We start from the raw sequence: 25639 nt of genomic DNA, 5'->3' as shown, positions 1-25639 counted from the left end.
GAACAGCCCGTTACATGTTTTACAGATCATTTTCATGTCTGACTTAATGGGAAAAGCAGCTGGGCTCTCCTTTTGCATTGTCTGTTGTGATGTGTTTTGAATGAACTATTTAAAGGAAATGTGGTTTTAAATAGATGGACAGTGTGATTTTAAATAGATGGACAGTGTGAAGAGAAATATTCGGATAGCTTTTCCAAATAATTACGGGTATTCTTTATGACTCCGCCAGAAGTTCAGAAGATGGTTTTTTTAAGGGCTAGTTTTGATATGAAACCCGAGCTCACAGCTATATGAAAATTCCTCGGACTGTCTTGTATTTGAATGGTACTGTTATTCATTGTAATGGGTGTGTATTGGCTTACCCTGTTAAGGAAGGTTCTGGTTGCTAACACACTTAACTAATGTCTCTAAATGACTTTCGTTAACATCACCACTGGTTGGTTTCATTAAATTCGTAAGTATCCAGGAAGCTGTCAAACTCATGGTGCTTCATTTTCCAGCATTGCAATTTTCAGCGGAAATCGTAACTTTCCTCATTATCAACAAAATATTGTCAGTTGTCTCCAGAATTTAGTTTTAAGGAAATGTATGCTAAACATGAGTCTAAATCACCGTGGTTGTCTTATTGTTCTTGCAGAACAAATGGTATTTCAAGAAAAATGCTTCTAGTTCAGCACATGTACTTTTCCTTGAGATAGATTACTTTGGTATGTAGCAGAAGCATTGTATGCACACTTACCACTGGGTTCTTGGCACCAAGGAAGACGATCAATAGTTAAGAATTTGTGGGCTGGAGTGATGGCTCAGTGGTTAAGAGCACTGACTGCTCTTCCTGAGTTCAATTCTCAGCAGCCACATGATGGCTCACAACCATCTCTAATCGGAACTGATGCCTTCTGGCATGGTTGAAGACAGCAACAATGTATTCATGTAAATAAATAAATCTTTTTTAAAAAAAAGCATTTCTATAACCACTGTATTCATCATGAGCAATTATTGTTCTGGCCATGGACAGTTTTCACCTGGAACAAAGATGTGTGTAGTGTTTAGTTGGTAGGGAATTGATGACTGTAAAGAAGAATGGATAGACAGTATAATCTGAAACTAGAGTAGAATGGTGTCTTTGTAGGACCCTCAGGTATGTTTTTGGTCTAGTGGCCTTCCCTGATCCTATCTCCTTCTCACCCAAATCTCACTGTGTAGAATCTCACTCTCTTTGGCTGCCCCTGAATGTCAGTGATCCTCCTGTCTGGCTTCTTGAGTGCTGAGGTTACAGATGTGACCACCATGTCTGCCCCACCCCCATTTTTATGCATTAAGTACATCCGTATTGGTCCACTACTATTGCCCTCAGACATCTACAAAACTGAAGCTGTTGTACACATTGGACAGTTCTCCATTCCTTGTTCCCCCAGCTCCCAGCAACTGCCATTTTTCTCACTTGTTTTAACTTTTTAGTATTCTGGGTAAGTGAAGTTACAGTCTTCTTTTTTTTTCTTAAATTGGGTATATATATATATATATATATATATACATATATATATTATTTTATTTTATTTTTTTACATTTCTAATATTATCCCCTTTTCTGGTTTCCCCTCCAAAAACCCTGTATCCCATCCCCTTCCTCTTGCTTCTATGAGTGTGTTCCCACACCCACCTACCACTCCCTCTCACCTCCCCGCCTTGACATTCCCCTACACTGGGGCATCCAGCCTTCAAAAGACCAAGAGCCTCTCGTCCCATTGATACCCCACAAGGCCATTCTCTGCTACATATGCAGCTGGTGCCATGAGTCCTTCCATGTGTACTCTTTGGATGGTGGTTTAGTCCCTGGAAGCTGTGGGAGGTCTGGTTGGTTGATATATTGTTGTTCCTGTGGGGTTGCAGATCCCTTGAGCTCTTTCAGTCCTTTCTCCAGCTCCTCTTTTGGAACCCCCATAGTCTTCTTTTCTGTGCCATAGTTTGCTGAGTGATTGTATGGATGTACAACAGTACAACAGTTTGTTGCACTTATCACCTGAAAGACATTTGGGTGTTTGTGGGGTTTTTTGTTGTTGTTGTTGTTGTTGTTGGTTTTAGGAAATTAAAAAGTAAAGTTACTGTGGATGCTCATGTACAGGTTTTAGTGTGAACATAGGTTTTTTTCCTTTCTGTAAAATAAATGTCTAAGCATATGAACTTCCCAGATTGTACAGTAATTTTATGCTTAACTTTAAAAAAAATCTTTATTTATTTATTACATTGTAGCTGTCTTCAGCCACACCAGAAGAGGGCATCAGATTTTCTTTCAGAGAGATTTGAACTCAGGACCTCAGGAAGAACAATCAGTGCTCTTAACCCCTCAGCCATCTCTCCAGGTCCTTGTGCTTAAGTTTTTAAGAAACGGACAGAATGTTTTCCCAGAGTGGCTGTATTACTTATTTCATCAAGGACAGACGCTTAAAGGAGAAATTGACTTTCTTATTCTGTATGTAAAACTATCATGACCTCCCAAATATTTTTTCTTTTTAATGATATGTATGTGTGTGGGTATATGCACGGAAGTGCAGGTACCTACAGAGGCCAGAGGATGCGCCCGTCTGGAGTTACAGGTGATTGTGAGTTGCCTGAATTGGGAGCTAGGAATCGAACTTGGGTCTTCTGGAAGATTAGTGCTCTCACCCATCAAGCCATCTCTCTCTTCAACCCCCAAAGTATTTCTTGACTGAGAGCTGCAGTATGGACTTTAATTCTTGGGCAGTTTGTTTGTTTGTTGGTCTGTTGTTGTTGTTTTTAGGCAGGATTTTGACTTGGTTCTTAGAACTTAGTGACTAAGGCTTGAAGAGCTCCCATGGGTTCTAAAGTTCCTGTAGGACAGTTCCATCATGAACAGGGAAGCTCTAGTGGCACTTAGTGTCTTTCTAAATTTACAGTGTCCTATGTCTGCTTCTGAAGTAGGGAAGTGGGCCTTGTGGGATGATTTGCTTTGTTTGTATTTATGTCTTAAGACTGGGTCTCCTAGTCTAGGCCAGCCTTGAACTTACTATGTAGTCATAGCAACCAAGGATGTAAACTAAGCCAAGGGTGATTTTGAGTTTCTCTTCTCCTCTTGGATGCTGGAGTTTAAGACACGTCTCGCTCATTTTTCATGGGTTTCTGCAGAGCTGGAGGTCAGACCTATGGCTTTATGTGGTAAGGGAAGCACTCTACCACCCGAGGTAATATCCGAAGCCCTGAGATACCTTAGTTCTTCAACTGCTCTGTGTTCTACAGTCTTAGAGAAAAAAGTCCATCACAATTGTGTCCTTACTTATTTATTATGAGATTGTGCTTCATTGATTTTAGCATTTGCATTCTCTTCTGGCTCTTCTCCATGGTAGTTCTTTATGCTGCTGAGTGTGGGTACTGGAAGTGAGCTTTCTCTCTTTCCCTGGGAGGGCTCAGCTTCTCCTTCCGCTGGCTTGTTAATTTTACAGTTCTTACAACTGCTCTAAGCTATGGTTTCTCAATTCAGGAAGACCATTTACTTTGCCTACCAAACAGAACAGTTGTCTTAATATATTTCCGAGGACTCAGAGCTTAATGCCTTAAGCTATTTAAGGCTAGAATTAAACAACCTGTTGTCTTATACTAAGGTGGGTGGTTGTGGTGGTTGTTCTCAATTTTGAGTATAGGTGTTTGCTTGCATATATATATGCACGCAGTGCCCTCAGAGAGCACTAAGTTCCCAGGAACTGGAGTTTCAGAAGTTGTGAGCCACTGTGAGGGTGCTAGTGCTCTTGACTGATGAACCATCTTTCCAACCCCCAGCAGAAGGTTGATGCCCTCTCATCCTGGTGTTATTTATTTCATTTGACAGCAGCAGATATTTCCATAATGAAGCTTAGTATGTGCGTGGGCACATACATGAGAGGACTGTGTATTTTGCCTGCTTCTCTTTTCATGTTGAAGTTTGCTTTTGAGCTTTAATGAGTCTACCAACTTAAAAAAAATGTGTATGGGTCCTTTGCCTGCTTGTATGTCTGTGTATCACATGGTTACAGTGTAGAAGAGGGTGTGACATTACAGTTGGTTGTAAACCACCTTGTGCTGGGACTCAAGCCTGAGTCCTCTGGAAGAACAGCCAGTGCTCTTAACCCCTAGGGCATCTCTCCAGCCTCATGAAGACTTTTAACCGAGGGAGGGGAAACTAGAGATAGAGCAAGCTTTGAGCAATGAGCTCTGAATAGTTCCTTCTGTGAGGGGTGGGGAATTTGTCATTGGGAAGAAATGAGTGCTGTGCCCTATTAGTAAAATGGAAGGGGTTAGGAAACCGTGATTGCTGTCACAATATGGTGGACAGTAGGAGAGCCAGGCTCCTAGGACACCCAGGAGTCTAGGGCTTTTCTGGGATGTACAAAGGTGAGTAAGATAAAATGACATACAGAACAAAAAAACGTTAGCTGCCTCTGTAGGGGGTTTAGAAAATTTAGGATGGGAGCAGGTTTTGTTTTGTTCTCCCCCCCCCCCTCTCTCTAGCTCTGTGCTGCTTTTTTTTCTCATTTGATTTTTTGAATTAATTACATTTTAAATTTTTTATTTTTTAAAAGACTTATTTATTTATTTTATGAGTACACTGTTGCTGTCTTCAGACACACCAGAAGAAGAGGGCTTCAGATCCCATTACAGATGGTTGTGAGCCACCATGTGGTTGCTGGGAATGGAACTCAGGACCTCTGGAAGAGCAGCCAGTGCTCTTAACCTCCCGTGTCATCTCTCCAGTCCCAACATTAGATTTCTTGGAACTGCAACTACTTGTAGTTATGAACCTCCAAGGGAGTGCTGGGAATTGAACTCAGGTACTCTGGAAGAGCAAATCAGTCCACTTGCACCTGATAAGATCTAAAATATGTGAGCCTTTGTCTTTGATATTGAGTTTAAATGTTTAACATTCCTATTGTTTGTAGATGTTCCTAAAACATTGTCTGGTCCTATACTTCATTATATTTAAAATATAATGTCTCTTTTCTTTTTTACTTTTTGTTTTCTTTTTTGAGACAAGAGTCTTATGCAGCCCAGGCTGAGGTTTCCATATAGCAAAGGGGTTTGAGAGAAACCAAGTCCTTCAGAAACTTTCCAAAAGCTTTATGTGGTCTGAAGGTACTCTAGTTTTACCAGCTCTGGGCCTGCCTGTGTTGGATTTATAGGCTGTTCAGCCACAGTCATCTGGCAGTAACATGGAAGCCTTAGTGTGGGTACTGGTGGGAAAGTGCACTCACACCACACTAGCAGAGATTTCTAGCATTGCGAGCTATACAGTCTTTAGTTTACTTGTTTGTTAGCCTAACAGTAGCGCAGGAGTTAAGAAATGACATTGGGTGCAGTTCAGTAAAATTTTAAAGTCTCAGGGAACCATGGAACGGTTTAAAGAGGTCTAACATTTATGTTACTGTAACCCTGAATCAGGAAAGAGAAGGCCTGTTATATTAGTGGGCTAAAGACACCAATTAAGAGACAGATTTTGATTATGAAGATTTTAAGAAATGACCCAAATATATGCTTTATACAAGAAATTCACCTTGTATATATAACAGTGCCTTAGGGTGTTTTCACTGAAGTGTTAGGTAAAATAGACCTCAAGACAAAGTAAACAACCAGACACTGCAGTCAACACCAGTAGAAGATAGCTCCTCGCTCTCAACATAGATTATATATATTCTGGCCTTCAGCTTGGTAATGGCCAGAACCCCAGGAAAAAAATACGCATTCACACCCAGACTCCTGAAGGAATGACCAGCATCTATAAACCAACCTGTTCGAGATTGCTCAGTGTTAGTGATGTGACCTTGCAGAGGAGGACTGCGCAAAGGTAAGAATAGCCTTTCAGCCTGACCCCTGAAGAACCACCCTGATGTGTGACCAGTGTTTGTGACTCTACCAAGAAAAGACTGATAGAACTAGTTAGTATCTGTGACCAGACCACACAGAAGATTGTCTAGGGATGCGAGAGTATTTGAGCCCACAAGGAAAGCCAGGAGAGTGGAGAGTAGAGCCAGCTTACAGGTGAGGCTACACTCCCAGTCTGTGCATCCGTGCACTTCTCTCTCTTTCTGTCTCTCATTCACATTCATTCCTTTTTTGTTTGGTAACCTATTTTAATTTGGCAGGCCAACTATATCCCAAACTTCTATTTTTCTTCTTCCTCTGTATCTTTTTTTTTTCCCCTAAACTAAAGCAGAGACCATGGAGTAACACTGCTTACTGACTTGTTCCTCTCGCCTTGCTCAGCTTGCTTTCTTATATATTCCAGGACAGCCTGCCCAGAGATAGCTTTACCCCCACTAGGCCAGGCCCTTCCATATCCATCACAGGCATGCCTCCAGGTCATCTGATGGTAGCATTTTCTCAGCTGTCTTCAGATGAGTGGCTTGTGTCAAGTTAACCAAAGAATCAATACAATATGTATGGACACAGGCATCCACTGTGCTGGAGTGGAAGTGAGAGGAAATAGTTTGTGGGAGTTAGTTCTCTCCTTTCACTGATTGGGTGCTGGGGGATCAAGCGCCATTCACTACACTTGGCCGCAAGCACCTTTACACACTGACCCATCTTGCCCTGTGTGTGTGTGTGTGTGTGTGTGTGTGTGTGTCTTACTTAAAAACAAGACAGACAAACAGAAACCATGAGAAGCCTAAAATCCAAGGCAGTATGACTTCTCCAAGAACTAATCTTACTTAATTCCCTGAAATGACAGTAAATTAGATGGAAATTCCATACAAAGACTTAGAAAGTGTGATAAGTATGTTCAAAGAGAAAGAAGATATTAATAACCCCCTGGATGGATTCCAAGAAAACAGCTTTTAAAAAAGAGAGGGCAATACAGAAAATGAGACTGGACCTCAGTAAAAGGAAACAAGTACTGAAAAAAAAAAAAAAAGGTAAAAAGAGCCAAACCAAAATACTGGGAGTAGTATTTACTAAGTTGAATAAAAACATTGTAGAAGCCTCAAGAATAAAATGGATCAGAGGGATTACAAAATAGCTTGAGGGTAAGGTAGAATTGGAATATTCAGTCGTGGCCATAGAAGGTGAATTTCCTGCTGAGGAGTCAGGGAAACATTTTACTTACAGGAATATGGATGAGGAGTTACTTACAGGAGCAGAAATGACTCACAACCACATCACCAGAGCCCACCCTACCATGGTTAGAAACATGAGGAAACCTAGAGCACGCTGTACAGCCTGCAGGCAGCTCAACTGGTTGGAGAGTGTCCCTTCCAAATGACTCAGCTGGTCTAAATAAGTACACTGTCGCTGTCTTCAGACACACCAGAAGAGGGCATCGGATCCCATCACAGATGGTTGTGAGCCACCATGTGGTCTCTGGGAATTGAACTCATGACCTCTGGAAGAGCAGTTAGTGCTCTTAACCACTGAGCCATCTCTCTAGCCCTTCAATTACAAATCTTGAATAAAGTTTTTTTTTCCCCTCACTTCACAAAATTGTTTAGACTGTACCGTGCACACTGGCCATAATGTAACTTTGAGTTGTGGGAAGTGGGGCACATTATTGCCCAGACTGATAAGGTGACTTTATCAGCAAAGGGTACTATAGGGCATAGGTGGACTGGGATGAGAGTGAGAGTGGCTTGGGCATGACATGACTTTATACAGAGTTTTAGGGCCTCAGCTCCCTGTCCCACCTTACCAAGTAAAAAGCAGAGAAAGATTTCAGTCACTATTGGGAAGAGAAGCAAAGGCCCCCATAGGCCAGGTTCATCTGGGGGGTGCTGTCGTGGGCTTTAGCTGAAGTAGATTAAAAGTTAGAACACTGAATAATCAACTTCTGGTTGAGGAGTAGTCTGGTTAATTGTTTCTGTTCTGGTTCTGCAAGGTGCTGAAGAAGGTTAGGGACTCTGTCTGCTTTGAGATGTTACTGCAGCTCCAGGACATATAGCCACACCCATCACAGATATAATTGCTTATATTCGGAGAGTGTTCTGCTGTGTGGCCCTGCCATTCTTAGGATCCAAGGTAGTTCAAAGCTTTCTGAAGCTTGACTTACCTTTGTATCTTCAGCCTTAAAGGGGGTAAGATGGGTTAGGTAGATAGTCACTTCTTGACTGGCTGTCATGGCTGTGCCGTCTGACCAGAGTGAGGTAGAAAGGCACACATGGAGGCAGAGATGCCCGGCTTCATCCTGCTTTTCATCTGGTGAACTTAGGTAAGAAGTCAATTTCTTTCAGCAAACGTAGCTTCTGAGTGTCTATTGTATCTCCAGCACAGAGTTTCATAAAAGCAGTACCGTGTTAAACCTATAATTAGCTAATAGGGGACCTTTGGGAATTTGATATATCTTCCCTCAAGCTCAGTATATTCTTTGGGTGTTTCAGAGCCTGAAAATACAGGCTAACCTTATTTAACCTCAGGCTGGAGTTGAATGCCTGTTGTCCTCATGCAGAGTTTTAGGGGAAAAAAAAACAAATATTCATTCATTTCTTCAGTTTTTCTCATTTAGAGACCTTTTAAGGGAATGGTGCTAGACTATCAGGGTTGCAGAACGTTGCCTATAATAGAATGTTGGGTTTTTTTTTTTAATTTTGCTTTAAGTTTTTTTTGTTGTTGTTGTTTTGTTTTTGTTTTTGTGGGTTTTTTTTTTTTTTTTTTTTTTGAGGGTTGGTGCTTAGAAAGCTATCAGCATAGTTCTTGTTTTGGAATACAATGTAGACTGGCCCATAGACCCCAGAGATGGAATCATTCATCCACTATATGAGCCGTCTTGTTTGAGGGGTGTAACTAGTGGTGTGGCAGGATAGAAAACTAGGGAAGATTTTGAGGATGTGAGGTTTTTTTCTTCTTACCGGCCGAGAATTAAGAATTCTAGTGTAGTAAAGTCCGGACAGGATCTCATGCCTTTAATCCCAATACTCTGAAGGCAGAAGCTGTCCACCTGGTCTACAATGGTGAGTTCCAAGCTACCAGAACTACATAGTAGACCCTCTTTCAGAGAAAAAAAAATTCTAGTATAATTAACAATATTTGCTGTGAAGATTACCAACAAAGGGATAATATTCCCTTTAAAAGGATTGTCTTGTTATTTGTTTTATGTATATGGGTGTTCTGTTATTTACTGTCTTGTTATTTGTTTTATGTATATGGGTGTTCTGTTATTTACTGTCTTGTTATTTGTTTTATGTATATGGGTGTTCTGCCTGCATGTATATCTGTACTGTGTGCATGCCTGGCATCCAAGGAGGACAGAAGAGACATCTCTGGGACTAGAGTTAAAAAAGTTGTGAGCTACCATGTGGATACTGGGAATTAAACATTGGTCCTCTGAAAGGACAGCCAGTGGTCTTAACTGCTCAACTACCTCTCCAGCCCAAGATAATATTCTCTTTAAATAGAGGTATTTAATGCTAAAATAGCAATGAAACATGTTTAAGGCCTAAGATTATATGTTTTTCAAGTATAGACTTACAGACAATAATAAAAATTATCAAAAAAGCGTTAACTTCCCATGTAACCCTTTTGACCTAGGTTTTACCCTCTTAGCTATAATCCGGTGTGCCTCAGGAACCACCTTTTGATTTTATTAGGCTCCTTGGGAGAGGTCTAAGGTGTATGGTCAGAATCCACCAAAAGCAGTATGTATGGTTACTATAAAGACACTTGAGATGCCCACACCATTCTCTTGGGTATCGTTCTTTCTGTCTGTCTGAGTTGCTTTAGTCATGGGGTTTTGTCACAGCAAAAGCAACTAAGACATGCTCTCTATTAGACACTTAGCTGAAGCCCTGGAAGACTGAGGTTTGGGCTGCAAGGCTTCTATTGTCCGTTTTAAAGCTGAGCACTGTGCAGGGAGGTACACAGCGCTTCTGTTGTCTCTGCACTCTGCTTGTAAACAACAGAAATCAGTTTTCTGTAACGTAAGTTAAGAAACGGACTTAGTAAAAAGCTGTAGGATGAAAGAAAGACCAGGGATCTTGGTTGGCCTCTTCAGGTTGTCTCTCCTGAGTCAGTTCCAGCTGGACTTCATGCTTCTTCCTTGGCCCAAGATTCCCATATTGGGAGCAGAGAAGTCTGTCTAACCTTATTTAGACATATGCTCATCCTTGGTTTCTGAAGTCAGGGCTTCCCCCTCCTACTTATTAAACTTTCTCCCATTTGTCTGTTTTTCAGTATTAGAGATTGAACCTGGGGGGCCCTGTGCCTTGCAGGGAAGTTACCTACCTCCATATTTTCTCTTACCTAAGGAGAAATAGGGAAATGGATTACAGAAAATAATAATTGTTCACTGCAAGGATTTTACCTAATTTGTAACTGATCCTTAAACAAGTAAGCTAGGGTCTTAAGAATATCATTTGGTGGTAAAACGTGTGTTTAGCTTACACAGGCCTTAGGTTCAATCCCAAGCGTATCTCTCTCTCTCTCTCTCTCTCTCTCTCTCTCTTTCTCTCTCTCTCTCTCTCTCTCTTTCTCACACACACACACACACACACACACACACACACACACACACACACACACCATTAGATAAAGAAGCTACGACACACTAGGGTGTACCCCATCTATCATACAGAATTTTTTTACAAGTTACTATTATTGTGTATATCCATGATGTGTTTCTGGATGTGCATAGCATGGTCCATGCGCAGAGGTCAGAGAACAGCTTTGTGGAGCTGGTTCTCTTTTTCCACTTTTAGTTAGATTCCAGGGATGGAGCTCAGGTTGCTAGGTATATGCAATAAGTGTCTTTACCCACTCAGCCCTCTCGATGGCCCTTAGGTAGGTTTTTAAGAGTGTTGGGGGGAGAAAAAAGACAGCCATTGTGATTCTGTAATCCTTTTCTGTAATCCTATCTCTGAAGAAACTGAAGCAGGGGGATCATGAGTTTAAGGCCAGCCTGGGCTGTTAAGAGTTCGAAGGTATTTTGGATTGCATGAAGAGGCTGTGTCTTGAGAATGGTAAGCAGACAGACACAGTGGTGGGAAGATGGAAGAAGAGAATTTTTCAGTCAAATAGAGACATAGTAGGACTTCAGGGGGTGTTGTCCATGTGAGGCTGACAAAGTATAGTTTGAAAGAATCAGAATCGTAAGGCTGTTCGAGTTTATATGATAAGAATTAGAAGAGACATCAGTGGCTAGTTATACATTAGTAGTGTATAACTGCAGTCCAGACATCTAGAGAATAAAGGAGGAGGATTGTAAACTGGAGGCCAGTCTGAGGCCGCACAGCGAGTTCACCACTGACAGAAGGGAGAGAAAGGGACACACTGACAGATGCAGGGCAGGCCCTCATACTACAGGATGCTCTAAGCCACTTTACTATGGGGAGGTATCACATTAATGCAGTGCTGATCAAATCTACTCCATTGTATTTTAACTGTAAATACTAAAAACCATTTCTTAATGCTTATGAAGCGTAGAAATAGGCTGAGGTAGGATGAGAATTCTTCATATGAGACCCCTGTGTCATGGTCATATTTAATAAATAAACTAATATACATCTAGACAGATCTCAACATCAGAAATCACTGCTGTTATCTGTAAGCTGCTAAGGAAAGACCCATAAAGAATTAGAATTTATGTGTGTGAGCCCATCCTCATGAGAAAACATGCTGTATGTACTTTCTGGAGACCTCCTTGTACTAAAACAATTTGTAAGGCTTTTTTTTTTTTTTTTTTTTTTTTTTTGGTCAGCCCCTTTGGGGCAGGCACATTCTTCTGGGTGACAGAATTATACTCTTCTAGGACTATTCTGCTGTTTGTTGGTTCTCTTCTCCCACGCCACCCTCAACCCCCACTTGGTTTTTGAGACAGAATTTCTCTGTGTGGCCCTGGCTGTCCTGGAACAGGCTCTATACTCTAAACTGGCTTCAAACTCAATCTGCCTGCCTCTACCTCCCTGAATGCTGGGATTAAAGGTGGGTGTCACCCCACCCCCACTCCCAGCTTGGTGCTGTTAAATAATTATTACTGTTTGGTTGCTGCAAATGGCTTTGGCCACTGCTGTGTAAAGTTACAGAGCAAGCTGAGGACTGGCTCACATTTGGCAGGATCTAAAGGACACCGTCGTGATAATGGAGCCTTTGTAGAAGCACTTATCTGGGCTAAAATCTCTCTGAGGCAAGGCTCAGGATCATGGAATCTTAAGTGGAGGTTTTGGAAAGTGGCCCTGTTCTCTTCGGTTAGAAATGATGACGGCAGGCATTGAAAGAACAGTTTGGGACTATTCTTGCTGTTGGGGAAGGATTCTTTACTGTGTAAACCATCCTGATACATTTCATAAACTACTAAGGAACCTGAGACTTCAAGTGTCAAGTGGCTTCTGTAGATTCAAGCCAAATTTCCCAGAGTCTCTAGGGACCTGTTCTTGTGTACACAGCACAGCTCCTGCTGTGGATTCTGATCTACTTCATCATGAGGAAGAGCTGTGGACAGTTGAGTCTCAATTTGAATGTGTATAATCTGTTAAAATTACAACAATCTCTGGCCTATTGGCAAACCTAAGGAGGCTCAGCTTCCAGTTAGAAAATCTTGAACACTGGGGAACATTTGGATATCTTTCATTAGATTTTTCTCCTGAACCATGTTATTTAATCCACACAGCTTTTGTAGAAAAACCAAGCTATTTCCCTCTTCCTTTTTTTCCAGATGAACCAATTGAAGCCAGAAAGCCCTTATCTACTCACAAATTGGCCAGTGGCTGGTATGGTGAAAGGGAGACCTGACATTTCAGATCTCATGTGTTTCCGTGGCATTCAACTGCCTCTGAGAAATCTGTTAGTAATGAGGAGCAGAATATTTAAACTGGCTATTCTAGTGGGGCATAGTGGTTCACCTCTTTAATCCCAGCACTTGGAAGGCAGAGGCAGGCAAGTCTCTGTGAGTGAGAGGCCAGCCTGACTTACAAAGTTAGTTCTAGGATAGCCAGAGCTACATATTGAGACCCTATTTTGAAAATTAAAATAAGACCAGTTATTCTGAAACCAAGCAAACTGCCAGATATTTTACCACGTTCCACCTATTAAGCTACTGAGGTGCAGGTTAGAGAGGGTAGGGCTGATGGCAGCTGTTGCTTAGTACCTTTCAAGGGAAGCCTTTCTCTTGTGTGTCTTTATGCTATTTGTATGGTTTCTTGCCATTAGAAATAAAGCACAGTGTTTTCATCTTTCATTATTTTGTTATGTGTTCTTCAGATATTCTGTACACTGTTTTATAAACCAGGGTCTCTCGTTAGCCTATGGCTTACATTGCTGAATAGCCTAGGCTGGCTGGACCGTGAACCCCAGGGCTCTGCCTCCCACAGGTACATTGGGTCTTTTTTATGTGGGTTTTGGGTATCAGAATCATTCCTGGGCAAGAATGACACTCCCTCTCTCAGTAATCATTTATCAACTAGTTCTTCATCTAGGGAACCGGGCCTTGTGAGGGTTTCCTCATCCGTGTTAGCATGTCACTCAGTGCCATCACTCAGGTCTTGTTTAAGTTACCATATTGACATTTCATGGGCACACGTTCCCTTTCCAGAAGACACTCTTGCTTGTTTTAGTTTAAGGAATAGAAAAACAGCCCGGGAAAATGACCCAGCCAGCGGTGTAGGGCAATTGTTACACTTGCAGTTCTCAGGACACACATGGTGGCTTAAAACTGTTGTAGAAAATTTAATCCCAACTCTGGGTTTCTACCCTGCCTTTGATCATTCAGTTCCCAGATAAAAGACACACAATTTTTATTATTTACAGTAAGTCTTAGTCAGCACTAGATATAGGCAGATGTCTATCCTTTATGCTATTATGTCTATTTCCCAGCCAATAATCTCATTATATAATTTGCCATGTTTTTGTCTGGACTGCTCTTGACTCATTAGCCAGCCCACATGGCCATGTTTTCATGACTCACCTAACCCATGATGGTTTCCTCTTCTCTCACCTTCTCCCTGTGATGGTTCTCCTCTGACTCCAAGCACCCTAATCCCCCTCTCCATGTTCCTTCTGCTCAGCTGTTGGCTGTCGGCATCTTCACCAATCAAAGATAACTTGGGGCAAGGTCACATAGCATCACTTGGGTCTACTTGGACTAGTCATGGTAACAGACCAAATCTCAACAGATGACCATCTGTAATTCTAGTTCCAGGGGTTCTGACACCCACTTCTTACCTTCATGGGCATCAGCACACATGTTGTTGGGAGGGTTGTTTTGGTTTTTGAGATGGGGTCTCCAGTAGCTCTGGAAGCTTTAGAACTAGTTATGTATACCAAGCTGGCCTTACAGAGAGAGCTGCCTGCCACTGCTTCAGAGTGCTGGGATTAAAGTCGTACACTACTAAGCCAACAATTTCTTTTGCAGTGTGCATTTCATTTTAAGTCTGAGGGTAGTGTTTTGATTTATTATCTCTTATCACATTTTGTTGTATATTCATGAGATTTATAGCTAATTTCATGTCAAACTATTGTGATTTCCAATATCTGTTTTAGTTGCACAGATAATACTCAGGTGACTAAAAACAACACAAACACCTTATGTTTGAATTTTTATCTTTAAGATTTTTATAGTACCAAGATTGAGAGAAAATGATAATCCCCTTTTATGGATGCCAATGCTGAGTATCAAGAATTTTGAGTGAACCAACAAGTTATAGCCAGTAAGTGGTATAATACCCAAGGCTAACTTTACTGTTAGTGTACTGTTCATGAGTGCAAGATATGCAGTGCACATGAACTAACTACTAGTCTGCAGTTGTGGTTCTTAGCTTTTCACTTATTAAAGACTTCATAGTCTTTTCATCAGTGTATATAATTTACAACATAAAAGAAGGCACAAAGTTTAAAGTACACAGGTTGGTGATTATTTTTTATGAATTGTGAACACATAGAGCAATGACTTTGAGTATGATTGTTAAAATATAGCCAGTACCATATGCTTAGAGTCTTTTGATTCCAAATTTATTTGTTTTATTATGTATATAATATATGAGATTATATATTATATATTATATATTATATATATATGATTATGTATGCACACACACACACACACATATATGTTTTCGGGAGTGTTGTGTGTATATAGGGAACATCTTATTTCTTGAGACCTTGTCCCAAGGTCTTTCTTGGGACTTGCAGTTTACATATTTGTCTAGACTGACTAACCAGCAAGCCCTGGGGACCTGCCTTTACCTCCCCTCTGCTAGAATGATAAGCTGTCATGCTGGTCTTTTTCTATTGATGTCAGGGTCAGACTTGGGTCCACATGCTTGTGTGTGGTGGTGCATACCAGTATATGTATTTTTTAATTTTTGTTAAACTCCTGTCGGTGCTTATTTGAGTAAAGTGGGTTTTGAATTTTGTTTGTTCCTTTGAGAAGTATTCATGGAGAACTTAGTCTCTGTTAGGATGAGTGTAGGTTTTGATATTACATATAACATTTACTATGTGTAGTAACTTATACTTGGGGCTAGGTTACTGAGGAATTAGACAGATTCCTATGGGAACATGAGTGTCCAGCCTGAGAAGCTCTGAGAAACTACACAGGAAGTAACATCTCGACTGAGTTCTGAATGTGAGTAAGAATTATAAATACAGGGCATTTTGGGAGGAAGAGCTGAAGGCAGGAGGCCAAGAGGAAAGAGAAAGCAGGATGTGGATCAGCACATCTGCTCTGGAGCCGTCCTGGAGCCTGGGAATCTGGGAGGGGGAGCCTGGGAGTTCTGGAGTGGGGCAGAGGGCAGTTTTTACTGCCACTTACGTTTTCTTGTTACAGATAACAGAAATCTATTGCAAATAACAGTGAAGAAGAATTTTTGGGAAAATAGTGGGATGCTTCCCAGAATTAAAAGAAAGAGCTGAACCCCAAGTCTTTGAAGAACACAAACAACCAGTCTTCCTGAAGTTCTTGTGGCATTTTTTTACAGCGCTTTAGTTAATTTGATCTAGCCACAGAGTGTTGTTCACCACATAGATATCCAGGGTTTGAGAAATAGTCTTAGTACTTGAAATTAGATCCACTAACCAAACCTAGAGCAATCATGTAACCAAAGAATGGCATCAGACTCTGTATCTGTTTTGTCTAAGTGGCTGTTGTATGATCAGGACAGCAAGATTTGTTACCTGAAACAGAGTGAATAGAGTTGAGGCCCAGCCTAGAAGACAGAGTATGGAGTCTTATAAAGCCATACAGTAGATGGGGCAATGGAGCTTCAGAAGCCAGGAAGGAAGCCTGTTGCATTAATCTAAGCAAGAGATGGTGTGCCAGCAGTAATGCCTTCTGCAGGGAGGGAAGGAAGCACATGGATTCTAAGATACTTAAAACAACAAAACAAAAAAAAAAAAAAACAAAGAAGACTTGAATTTTGGAGGTTGGTTAGAAACACTAAGGCACAGAGCTGAGTCCCATGTTTTTAGCTTGGGCTAGAACTATTAAGTAAATAGTGCTGTCTCCCACAGAAAGCTACTTTTTATGAGAGCACCTTCATTCAGTTTCAAAGTATTGAGTTGGAGTACATTTAACTTAAAAACGTTTGGATTAGAGCTGTTGCTGGAAGTCAGATTGCCCTTAGAGCTATGACCAATAGGGATCTTGTCAGGTCCCAAAGAAACTCAGGACCAATGGCTAACTAAAGTGTACTGGCTGCTGAGCTCATCTGTCCCTGTGCCTCCTCTCTGCTCTTTGACACTTCCACCCCTACCCTATACCTCTCTAGCTCAGGGGCTTCTCCTCTGTTCCCCCAGCTTCAGATTCTTTTAAAAACCTGCCATTTCAGCCATGTGCTTTCTTGGATCTTTCTGGGTCCTATCTTCTTTTCTTCTCTTGCTCTTCCCCAGTCTCTCTCCACTCATGGCCCTGTCTATTCAACTGGCCATGTTTAATTTGCCACTTTCTGTCTTTGCTCTGAATTCTTCAAGATGTACAAGGATTTATCAGCAGAAGTACAGGAGGGAGGATAGTTAGGGCCAGGACATGCAGTAAAGATCACACCACATAACAGATCTCATGCAAGAGATTTATTGGGATGGGGAGTGAAAGGCCATTTAGTGGAGGCGTGGTGGAGACAGACAGAGAACTCAAGAGAGAATAACTCAAGAAGAATCAGAGCAAGTCTCTGCCATTAAAGGAACTTCATGGAAGAACAAAGAACTTTTGAGTGTGGAAATTTTTCGCCCATGATTGCAGGAAAGTCCCTGAGACCTCATTTCTTAGGAAAGAGAATTCTTTTATGTGAGGCAACCAGCCTCACCTGTTTCCTGAGCTTGGACTTAAATAAAGCTTATCTCCTCCATCAGTTATGTCTTCTGCTTTAGAGCAAAACAAATTAGGAAGTAGGACCTTCAGCACAGACTGGGGATGTCCTTGCTTAAAATGTTTTGTCTATGACTAGTAGTGAGTGCTTTTATCTTGTTGAGTGAGTTAATTCAGATACCGACTAAGTAGTTCTTTCAGATTTTTTGGTCAGTGCTTTTGCCATTAGGTAGCTTAATAGCTTTAAAAATTCTCTGGTCTCAGTGGTGCTGTTAGAAATATGTTTGGGTCACATGAAAAAAGACCAACACTCTAACTGAAGTGTCTGGACAAGGCAAACTTTACTCTTGATCAAGAGAGTGCTAGGAACACACCAAAACAGTAAGCAAAGGTTTTATTCGGTGGGGAGGATTATAACAGTTGCATAAAATTCTTACAAAGTGAGAGAGAGAGAAAAAAATGTTAGTTCTTTGTCTTTAACAGAAGTTTTATAGTATTTGATAAAAAAAAAAAAAAAAGATTCATACGTGATATTTCTTAGAGTGGGACCAGAAAGGCAGGAACTTTTGGGAGCACTAATTGGATACCATAACCATTAAGTAGGCTAGGGCCAGACAGAGGTACTGAATGTCATGCCTAGGGCTTTTGGAATGGTTAAAAACAAAAAGACAGGAAGGAAAAGGAAAGGGGAATAAAAGGAAGTTGTATAATTATCTTAGCTTAGACCCTAACTGTATCATAAAGTACTACTTTACAGTTTAAAAAAAAAAAAAAACTAGCTTTACCCAAAATACCATGAAATTATAAATTGACTGAAGGAGCTCTGTTTGAAACTTTATAACTTTATCTTTTAGTGTGTGTGTGCACATGTGCATGTGTGCACCACAGCATGGAATGGGGTCGGAGACAGTTTTGGGAAATAGATTCCTTTTATGGGTTTTGAAGATCAAACTTAGGTTGTCACACTTGTAGAGCAGGCACTTTGACCCAATGAGCTATCTCTTCACTACCCCCTCCTTGTATTTATGGATGATGCCTCCTCTTTTATTATTTTTGTACTGGGAATACAACCCAGGGTCTTGTGTATGCCAAGCACACACTTTACCACTTGGCCACTATTTTTTCTTTCTTTCTTTCTTTCTTTCTTTCTTTCTTTCTTTCTTTCTTTTCTTTTCTTTTTCTTTTTTTTTTCTTGTTTAGAAAGTCAAGTCCTTTAAGATAATGGTTAGGATATATTGAAGCTATTTGGGTTTTTTTTTAAGATTTATTTATTTATTATATATAAGTACACTGTAGCTGTCTTCAGACACACCAGAAAAGGACATCAGATCTCATTACAGATGGTGTGAGCCATCATGTGATTGCTGGGATTTGAACTCAGGACCTCTAGAAAAGCAGTCAATGCTCTTAACTGCTGAGCCATCTTTCCAGCCCTTTTGTTTCGTTTTTAATTAAAGAATAATGAACTTATTATGAAGAGCCTACTAGAGAAGACTGTTCAGACAGACTATAGCCAACTGAAAATCTTTATTCCAGCTGGATGAGACTACACTCAGGTATTTAGGACTCAACTGTAGTGCTGAGCATTTAGAGTCAGGAGTTTTTAAAAGCAAAAGCCAAATTCTGGTATGTCACTCAGCAGTTGTTGGGTGGCAGGGGGTTAGGGTTGGGGAAGTTTACACAAGCAAGCAGTTTAACAGAAGCTGAGATAAGCAGTTAGCTGGAAGGGGAAGTTTACACATGCAGGCCATTTAACAGAAACTAAAATAAGATAGCCGGGGCATCTTGACCTCAGGTTCCTAGAATAGAGTTGGATAATTTTCCATGGGGCTTCTCATCAAGGAGATCAAATCCTAATTAAACCTAAAATGGCCTTAGCAAGAATACAAGATGGAGGAACCTCTGCACTGTCTTGCCCTGTCACAAATTAAATTAACATTTTCTCAGGTGACATAGGGCAGAGGACCAGGAAAAGGGTGCATAAAATGCAGAGACAATTAAGATAAAGTTGTTGGATTCTAAGGATGAAGATCTAAAAGTAGGGTACATCTAACCTGGGGATGAACTTCAGCTGTAGGGTGTTTGCCTAGGAGAGTGAAAGACTGTTGAGTTCAGGAGAGGTAAGGGAAGGTAGATTAGGTGAGTCTCTGAATGTTGTATAGCAGCTGTGGTTTTCTTGGATGCCTTTAAAGCCATATAACTTCTCTCTGCTTTGCTTTCTCTTCAAGGAAAGACAAAAACTTTAGTCTACCTAAGCTTTCTTTATTATATATCAGGGATAGGTTGTAAGGGTCCATGATTTGCTAAAGAATGATACCCTGGACTCAAATAGTATGTAAATGCAAAGAGTGTTTTATTCTGCAGAAGTCCAGCATCCTGGGAGTCTCCCATTACCAAGATAGACTCTAAAATGAGCTCACAGGCCCAATTTATAGCACATTAAGGAGAATTCCAGGGTAGGTGGGCTTTGTATTAACTCTATCTCTAAGGACCTTCCATTACCCAGGTGGGTAAGAGGTCTGGCTGGAAACTGATGACCCATTGTCCTTGTTTTAGGCCAGGTGGTGGGCAGTTTCTGATTAGCTGCCTGAAGCCTGGGTTTTTAAGCCTAATTTCTTGAACTGCCAATTTGAAGTCTGTCAGGAAATCAGCCTGGCTTTCTCAAGCTGTAACAAAGACATGAGTAGGATTCTAGTTCTGCCCCCAAGGAAGTTAGAAAAGCATTACCAGAGCCAGTGTGGATGCAGAACAGGGCTAGGAAGGAATGAGACAAGTTTTCTAAAACCCTGATATCCCAGCTTTGTTCACCTGAGATGTTAGCAAGAGGAAGATGAGAGAAGATCTTTCAATGAGGGTGGGAACAGGAGCTTTGAGATGAGGGCCTGTTTTCTTATATATAGGAAGGAGACCGAACCAGGTAATATTGTAAGCTTTATTTCTGCTTTGTCTTCAGTTCAGTGGGTGAGCCATTGAAGAACTTAAGAAGGATAATGACACCAGGTTGCTTAGGAAGAGATCATTTGTGGTTGAATCTGTTGGATTTAACCAAAGGAGCAAGCCTGGAGGTGGGGAATACATCTGTGAAGCTATCGCAGTAGAGGATGGTTGGACTGTGGCAGGAGTTCAGTGGGAGTGACATGGACAAACCTGAGAGCTTGTCGGGATTAAACTTAGCAGCAGATAATATGATGACAAGAGATCATGAGTCATTGTGGCGATTTCTAGCTGGTGAAATTGGTTAAGTAATGCTACCCATGTTTAAGAAGAGACATACTAAAAGAAAGAATTGTATTCAAGGAGCTGGAGAGATGGCTCAGCAGTTAAGAGCACTGACTGGTCCTCCAGAGGTCCTGAGTTCAATTCCCAGCAATCACATGGTGGTTCATAACCATCTGTAATGGAATGAGATGCCCTTTTCTGATGTGTTTGAAGACAGATAAAGTGTACTCATGTACCTAAAATAAACAGAATTGTATTTAAGGTAATAAAGAAGTGAATGGCTTATTTTAGGTATCAGGACCATGATTTTTCTTTTAGAAGAAGTGAATTGTTTGGATCATGTGGTGGTTTGACTGAAAATGGCTCCCATAGGCTCTTGTATTTGTATACTTGGTCCCCATTTGGTATAATAATTGGGGAAGACCTAGGAGGTGTGGCCTTGCTGGAGGAGGTGTGTCACTGGGGTCGGATTTTATGGTTTCAAAAAGTTCAAGTCATTCTGCCTGGTACTTGATGACCAGAAGTAAGCTCTCAGCTACTGCTTCAGTGCCATGCCTATGATAGATTTCTGAGGCAGCATGAAGAAACAGGAGGTTAAGGAAACAGGAGACTATTCTTTGACAGTCAGGATTGCACTATTAGTGTACACAATTAGTGGCTGACTCTCCAGCCAGGCGTTTAAGAGAAAAAAAAAATGACTGCAACCCTATGGGGCAGTGTAAGGGATGGAAGTGGTTACAGCAAGTAGCCCATGTTTCCCTCCTTCCTGAAGTTGTTTGTCAAGATTAGACTGGCTGCCAAGTAGTAGAAATAAGACAAGAAATGTTATGTACTGGGCAAAAACTTCACCACTGTGTTGCTAGTTGATTGGAAGCTCTCTCTGGGTGTTTAATCTTGGAGGGTTATAATGAGGAAGGAGAAGCTAATGACGCCTGTGATGACATGTAGAGGCCGAGGAGTTCTCTTCATGGCACACAACTGTCTCTGGTGGAAATTGGGGTGATGGTGGCAGCAGTGGAGGGTGGGGTGCGGTTGGGGAAGTGTGCTCTTTACTTCTCACTTCTGCCTTTGGTAGCCTGCTGTTATAATTGGGTTTACACCATGAAAATGAAACCTGTTAATGTGTCTCCCCAGGAATACTGACAGAGCCCTAAGTTCTGGAACTTACTCTGCCTAAGCTTGCCTGGCATGAGCTCTACCTCTCCCAGCACTGAGCTCTTCCCTGTAAGAGGGACTGCCCATGACACATCTTTCAGTTCTGCTCTTTTGCTTCCTATCAGCTCTAAAGACTGCTAGCACCCAGTGTCTGGTGTTGGGTTAAAAAAAAAGCAATGAATTGCTTTCTTATTCTTTTGAGATTAACCCCAAGCCTTAGAACTTAGAAGCACATCCTAAAAGCAACTTCTTTATAATAAAGTCCAAAGAATTTGTTGTTGTATTCCCAGTACATTAATGCAAGAGGAAGGCATTTCTCCTGTTTTTCCTCAGCCTCAACAAAAGGTCCCCTATTCTTCAGTGGAAACTTAGCATCAAGGAGTCTCGGGAGATGACTGAGTCAGGCTTGTGAGTCCTGAGCATGCTAGCCTGCTCCTCTTCTGTGCTGTGATGTCTAGGGCATCTGCAGTAGGAAAACAAACAAACAAACATTTCTATTGGTAGCCTGTGCCCACCATCTCCTTCTCAAGCTACAGGTCAAGCTGAGAGAGTCGTCATGAACATCCAACTCCTGTGCTGATGAGTTGTTGACCATTGTTTTAAAATATTTGCTTTCACATTACAAGTGGTTAAATGTTAACTTCTCAAGAATATAAGATAGCTCAGCAGGATATGAGTTATGACATTTAGGGTGTTGTCTTATTGCTTCAGAACTGTGGAGTTTTTGAGTAATACACCATGTTACATGATTTGACTGAAAAAAAGCCTCAACTTGGTTTCATTGGCTTAAATATAGTTCAAAGCGGTAGACACAGAGTTCAGACGAGGAAGTGCTGTACAATCAAGGAAGTAAGAGCCTTTAAAGATAATTTGCTTTCATGGACGTGGCTGTCCAAGTTCTGATAAATAACTTGAAATAAGAGTAGAAGTACTGGAATAGAGACCCTCTGTTCTAAATTAGGAGAGGAGTGTGCAGACCCTGCATGGGAACACCTCCAAGTCTCTGCTGACTTTGCAGAGGTGGGCTTGTGTGGGCAGTGACTGGGACGGAGGAGAAGAAAGGACCTGATACCACAAACTAGCACCATACTGGGGATCGTTACATTTCTGCGTGTGCTCTGTTTCAACTATCTTTCTCAGGTATTTAAAATATAAAAGGTATTTGCTAAAATTCTCAAATTCTCAAGGTCTTTTTTGTCCTTGCTATGGTAGGAAAGATGCAATGCTAACTAATCAAAAGGATTGTGCTTATTTATTAACCTGTAAAACTGTTTAAAAGAAAAAGGAGGCCGTTCTTTGGTTTGGTTTTATTGTTCATTTGAGAGAAAGGATCTTGGGTAAGTTGTAACCTTTAACTGTGCTAATTAAAATCTCCCTTCAGCAGAGGTCAGCGGTTTTGAGTCTCTTTATAGATATGTATCTAATTATTGAATGCATTTGAAGATAACTTAATGTTCTGTGGTTTCAAAGTGAAGGGCATAAAAGGCAGCTGTGTTGTGCTCTGTGTTTGACATCGTTCATTTGAGGTCCTGAGGAGAATTACACTGGGGAAGACTTGAGTCATGCTTTTTTGGTTTTGTGTTATATTAATTTTTTGTTTGTTTCTTTTCATTTTCAAAACAAAGTTTCCCTGTGTAGCTCAGGGTGTCCTGGACCTGGTTCTACAAACCAGGTTAACCTCAAAATCAGAGATCACCTGCCTCTGCCTCCTGAGTGTTGGAAGTAAAGGCTTGTGCCACCACACTCATCATGTTACATTATTTTTTAGCCATAAATTCTGCCTGTGATCTCTGGAAAAAAGAAATGTACTGTTTCATATTTAGTCCTTGCTGTCCACAACTAATGAAAAAATTGATCTTTATTCATTAACCTGTAAAACTGTTTAGAAGAAAAAAGTATACTATCATTTTGTTTTGTTTTACTTGTCTTTTTTATTTTTAGACAGGTTTCTCTATGTAGGTATAGCTGTCCTGGCTGTATAGCTGTGTTGGATAGCTGGTTGTGTAGACCAGGCTGGCCTTGAACCCACAGATAGCTGCCTGCCTCTGTCTCCTGAGTGCTAGAATTAGACATGCACCACCATGCCGAGCCTATTCATTTTTCTCTATCACAGAGCTATTGTTAGGAAAAGGATGAAGAGAGTGGAAGGATATGACCCATGGAGGTGTGCCGAGGCCTGGGGGCAGGGGAGGTTCCTCTGGGGGGCCCATATTGGGAATCCCTTTCCCCTAAGGGACCAGCCACGTGACCATGGTATAGTATAGAATAGAGTTTATTCAGGTCATGGGGGAGTTAAGAGGGTAGTAGAGGCAGAGAGTGGGGGAGGGAAGAAGAGGAGGAGAAGAGGAGTAGAGGCAGGCCATGAGCACGTGGAGAGAGAGGGAGGAAGGGAAGGGAGGGGTAAGGACGGGAGAGCAAGAGAGAGAGGAGGACAAGAGCAGCGCAAGAGAGAGCAAGAGGAGGGGGCAAGCAGCCTCTTTTATAAAGTTAGGCAGCTAAGGCAGAGCATACCTGGCTATTGCCAGATAACTGAGGGGTGGGGTTTACAGAATCCCAACAGCTATAACTTCTGACATGGCCATTTTTAAATTTGGTAATTAGCACTGAGCTATTGGGAATAGGCTTGAGAAAATGGGCAGTAGCCATAGTTTTTCCTTCTTTGAGTCAAGGTATTATGTAACCCAGGCTGGCCTCAGACTTGCTAATGTAGCTGAGGATGACCTTGATCTTCCTGTCTTCAGCTCTCAAGTGCTAGGATTACAGCTGGGTGACACTGCACCTATCTCATGGGTACAGGGCTTCACGCATGCCAGGAAAGCATCCATCACCCCAGTTGTATCGCATCCCAGCATCAGAATTTGCAAGTTATTCACTAATGCATGGACCCAAGCGTGGATGTGTGTGTGTCTGAAAGAGATGTGGCAGATAGTGGTATGAATAAATAGGACAACTATGGGAGTGATGGTAGGTTTGCTTAGGAAGAATACCTTGGCCTCCCTTTGAGTGAATTATTTAGAAACAGTGTGAGTGGAGAAGAAGGAAAAAGGATTGAAATTCAATCTTATAACATGATCCCAAGATCACTAAGTTAGCTACTGAAACATACACATAGAAATTAAGAACACACTGTTGCTGAATGCTGTTTTAGGCCTTATTCCTAAAAGGGGGGTTTCCTTTGGCTACGTTATAGATGAAGCGTTTTGACCTCCAAGTGAAGAAACTTGTCAGGCTAACATGAGACCAGGCCAGAATTCTGCTCTAGGCAGCCTCCCCTCTCCCTTGCTTCATGTTAAGTGAAAAGATGGGAGAATTCCCTTCCCTGAATTTGTATATAGTCAGCTGAGTTTCCAGTGCCTCTTCCAAGTCCAAGTAAATGGGGCTTGTTTCATATCAAGAATGATGTAACATGAGCCCCGTATGCCCTTCAAGTTTTTTAATAATCAGTGTTCAAACTGCAAAAAAGGGTAGACGGAATAATTTTCATAATGCACTTACTTATTAGTTCTGTATGTCAAACTGTTACTATGTCAAGCTGTATAGATGGGTAAGTGGCCAATAATAAGTATTTAATTAAGATAGCCTGTTATATATCTTATACTACAGCACATCTCAATTCAGATTAGCCACATTTTAAATTGAACCATGGTATGTGGCTACAAATTAGAAAACAGAACTCCAAGAGGAAGACAATCATCCTAAAAGCTAATCAAAAGCAGAACCTGTGGTAAAAGCCACTGTGACTGGGGGTGCAGCTTGAAAGCTCTGGAGGAAAGGTCCCCAACTGAGAAGGCAAGGCTGCTCTGTAAGCAAAGAGTTTGACCATATCAAATAGACAATAGACTTTCCGCCTGCAGGCTATTTATAGAGAGCAAAGTCAGAACCCCTTTATCAACCCCACCAGAAACAACCTCAGGAAAACCAAGCTGTTGGCTCTTAGATACTGAACTATATTTGGGGTAGCAGAGAGCTGACTCCAGTCAAGACTGGAAACCACAGCCTTTGATGTATGTGTCAGTGTTGTTGCCTAAGGTTTTCCTCCTTGTGTTGTTTAAGATGGAAACTG

At 41.3% G+C, this 25639-nt stretch overlaps 1 protein-coding gene across 2 annotated transcripts in view; it reads left to right on the top strand.

Annotated features, from left to right (window-relative positions):
• The window catches only part of LIMS1 (LIM zinc finger domain containing 1), a 93203-nt gene that overhangs the window by 523 nt on the left and 67041 nt on the right, over nt 1–25639 (top strand). The gene's annotated exons all lie outside the window — the stretch shown is intronic.

The sequence above is a fragment of the Micromys minutus genome (genome assembly GCF_963924665.1).
Source record: "Micromys minutus genome assembly, chromosome: 25".
NCBI lineage: Eukaryota > Metazoa > Chordata > Mammalia > Rodentia > Muridae > Micromys > Micromys minutus.
This window is presented reverse-complemented; position numbering and strand designations above follow the sequence as displayed.